The following is a 4208-nucleotide window of genomic DNA, read 5'->3' on the forward strand; positions in this document are numbered from 1 at the left end:
TATATATATATATATATATATATATATATATATATATATTTCTCTCTCTCTCTCTCTTTCTTTAACCTCACCACCAGAACATTACCCATCTTTTAAACATTGTATTTCTAACTCTCTTCTTCTATATCATTCCCTTCAACTAAATGTTTAACCGCGTAATAACTATTACGTTCCCCCTACCTCACATCGTTGGCACTTCTCTCTCTCCCTCTTTTTCTCTCTCCTTTTTCGGATTTCATTCAACTAATCACGTTACTGCGTGACGCTTTTCTGCCTTAACATATTAATATATACACTAGCATAACCGTGTCCTCAAAAATGCCGACAATTTTATTCATGACAGACAAGAGCACATCAACACAATGGGGGAAATCATTAATAAATGTCAGCATCTAGTAAATGTGTGTACATACAGAGAATTGAAGCACTTGAAGAATCAGATATGATTGTAACGTCTCGGTTGATAATATCACCCACATGGTATATGTTTATGTATACATACACACACATACATATATATATATATAAGCATGCACATAAGCATATATATGAAGGTCTTCTTTCAGTTTCTATCTACCAGATCTATACACAAGGCTTTGGCCGGCCTTACGATATGGTAGAAGGCTATATATCAGGTCATCCCATGAGTAACGTCCGGATTTTAAATAAGGTAAACAAGTGATCAAATCTTACATTTTAATGAAACTTAATCGTCAATATAATTTCTATGACATCTTTCCGTCTACTATGCTTTGTAATCCTGTAATCTCGTTAGGGAAATATTCTTTCAGATTCGAAGAGAAGAACGTTCTGTTCGGACCTGATCTTCAAGGCTGAAATCTCCACTTTAAAATTTTACAAAGCATCTTCTGCAAGTTCTTTCATTCAGCCACTCTTCTCCTTGAGCTGAGTGAATATTTCGAGTCATTTCAGCTAACAGAGTTCCCTTTTTGAAACTCATAAAGCATTATGTGTTTCAAATACGCCTTGGACACTTCTATGTTTGAACAAACTGAAAAATCCAGCAGAAGAAGATTTGATTTGGTTTTTCTCAAGCGAGAAAAATTTCGACCAAGATCAAAAAGTTAACAGAAGTGACAGATGGTTATGTGCAGACCCTTCTGAAGTTCCAAGTGTTGTGCATACAAAATGAACACGCCCATAACATCAAAGATTCTTTGAAAGCTACCATAGTCAGAGTAATGTCCAAAATGAACCAGGACCACTTGAGTTTGTAGGTGATTTAGATCTCATATAGAAGTAGCTGCTGAAACTGAAGGTGGATTTATTAAATAACATTATAGAAAAGAAGTTTTATTTTTATCCTCATAGCATTTTTTGATAAATAAAGTTATTATCTGTTATTATATATCTGGGTTTTTTTTTTTTATAAACATCTGTCCTCAAATATCTTACGCACCCTGTATGTATACATACATATATACATACATATAGCTGATAGTGATTACATTAACAAACTCCAAATTCCAAATACCACTCCAAGTCGATTGATATTCTGCATCCAATCAATGCGGGTTTGTTTCATATATACTTATAAGGGATATGCTGTGTAAGGCAGGAACAATGCGAGAAAGTACAAAGTAAACTACAAAAGGAAAAGAAAACAACTCAAAACTAAACGAATTTGCAGTTTTACCTCGTATTTCTATATTCCGGGGCTATAACCACTTCTTCAGGACATATGGAAAAATGGTGGGGTTTTAGTCTCGAAATATTGAAATACAAAGTAAAACTGCCACTTTGTTTTGTTTTGTTTTCCTTTTGTAGTTTACTTTTGTACCGCCTTGCATTGTTTCGGCCTTACACAACAAATCTCTTTAAATACCACACAATGCTTTACCAAAAATATTCCATTTTAATATCATATATCCTTATATTTACTTCTACATTATGTTAAAATTGCTTTGAACAATCATTAATATTTGTCCAAAGCAATACCATAATAATGCAAGAGTAGATAAAACCACGAAAAATAGCAATACAGTGTTGAGTATAACAATATAGTATGTTTTACTTCCTAGCTGATAACTCTTTATTATCTTTTCCATATCTTGAAGATGAAACCCTTCTGCTAAGCCGACTATACAAAGAACTATAGAATCGTTATTCACCTTCTACTAAATTTCATACTATAGCGTGGTTTTAATATAACTTGATCTACCTTTAAAATTACATATCTGATAGAAATGTACTCCTTTACCTAGTGGTTTGAATTTAGTACATTTCATTCATGTCAGGTCGAGCATAATTATGTTTTGCTTATCAACAGAGTGAAATGATCAATTATTTATCAATCAGTCAATCAACCAAAATCTATAACATAGGGAAACTATAGGTACTCAGTAAGAGACACAACCCCATCTTTTTATCTCTCCAAGTCATCAGCCAACCTTTAACATTCCTACCATTTTCCTTTCTGTTCTTTATTTGTTGATGTTCAAACACCCCTTCGTGCTATTCTATACCGTTCAAATCCAGGGTAAAAAGAGGCCAAGGAAATTATTTACCGATGCGTGACTAAGCACTAATAATTTTAAGCTCCTTTTTGGGTTTTTTTATTTCTAATCACCCTCTCGTTAGAGTATGTAATACTATATATCAAAAGGGCGGCGAGCTGGCAGAATCGTTTGCACGCCAGGGGAAATGCTTAGCGGTATTTCGTCTGCCGCTATTTCGTTCTGAGTTCAAATTCCGCCGAGGTTGACTTTGCCTTTCATCCTTTCGATTTCGATTAAATAAGTACCAATTACGCACTCCCTTTGTCTGTCCTTGTTTATCTCCTAAATGTTTAGCCTCCTGTGGGCAATAAAGAAATAAATACTATATATTAAAATGTATACTCCCTTGGCATTTATTATGTCAGACCGTCATACCCTCTAACTAAAGAGAGAAACCAACAACTAAGTAACAAGTGTTGTTTGTTTCTTTATTCTTTAAGTTTCAATGAAGGACTGATCGTGTCTATTATCTTCATATGGTGGTGTTCGAAGCATTCAGGTTTTAATGAGTGTGAGTGCAAACACACACGCACATACAAACGTTGGATTTTGTTGGAGCTCAATACATATTGTATGGTATATGCATTCTAAAAACTTGATTATATTCTAGTTCGAATATCACACTGGCATTCTATCAACTACGTCACTTGAGATTAAAGGACGGTTATCATGGCGAGCCCTCGGAGAAAACTATAGAACTGAACATTCCGGTAAAAGAAAAGCAGCACGCGTACCCACCAGACACTCCTTTAAAAGAATGCCTTTCATTACACACACACGCTCACACACGCACACACGTCGCGCTCACACACGCACACACACGTACGCAAATGCGCGCTCGCGCACACACACACACACACGCACACACACACACACACCACCGTATCTTACATTATCAAGCGCGACAATACGATCCTATTCATCCATGCATAGAGTTCTGATGTAACTACTTGGCTAAGCAAAAGTATTAATAGTAACATAAAATTAGGAACTTCATCTCAGTATAAATTCTTATTGGTTGATATTATAGGTACACTTAAACAAACGTTATTCATCTCTTCGTCTTCAGTCAGGTAAGTTATAAATTGTTTTGTCTTGCTATCATTTCATCAACAATTTATAAGTTTTGCAGTTTCGAAACTAAGTCATCGATTCTGATAGATTAACATTTTGTTTCCTAACATTGACAACAGTAGCAATTTTAACATTCACTACAGTTGTCTTAATTCAAAATTATATATATATATATCTTTTACCATTTATCTTTTACTTGTTTCAGTCATTAGACTGCAGCCATGGTGAAGCACCGCCTTGAACAATTTTTAGCCTGATGAATCGACCCCAGTATTTATTTTTGTTAAGTTCGGTACTTATTCTATCGGTCTTTTTTTTTTTGCTGAACCGCTAAGTTACGGGGATGTAAACACACCAACACCAGTTGTCAGGCGGTGGTGGGGGATAAACACAGACACAAAGAGCATATATACATACATATATACATACATACCACTTTTCTCAAGTTCAAATGTGAATTTGTGTTAACTACATCCCAAAGATGGAGCCTTGTATCTTTGTTGGAAACCGGCTCCCTCCTCAGTGGAAGATTTATTATAATTAAAAAATAGAAGAGACATACATACACATACATACATACATACATACATACACATACATACATACATACATACA

The 4208-nt window shown here is 34.8% G+C and overlaps 1 protein-coding gene across 1 annotated transcript in view; it reads left to right on the top strand.

Moving 5' to 3' along the window:
* The first annotated feature begins 3495 nt into the window (after positions 1–3495).
* Positions 3496–4208, top strand: part of LOC106881531 (dTDP-D-glucose 4,6-dehydratase) — a 34237-nt gene continuing 33524 nt past the window's right edge. The window contains exon 1 of the mRNA XM_052966122.1: positions 3496–3592. The gene's annotated coding sequence lies outside the window, so the exon portion shown is untranslated. The remainder of the gene's footprint in view (positions 3593–4208) is intronic.

The sequence above is a fragment of the Octopus bimaculoides genome, chromosome 3, assembly GCF_001194135.2.
Source record: "Octopus bimaculoides isolate UCB-OBI-ISO-001 chromosome 3, ASM119413v2, whole genome shotgun sequence".
Classification (NCBI taxonomy): domain Eukaryota; kingdom Metazoa; phylum Mollusca; class Cephalopoda; order Octopoda; family Octopodidae; genus Octopus; species Octopus bimaculoides.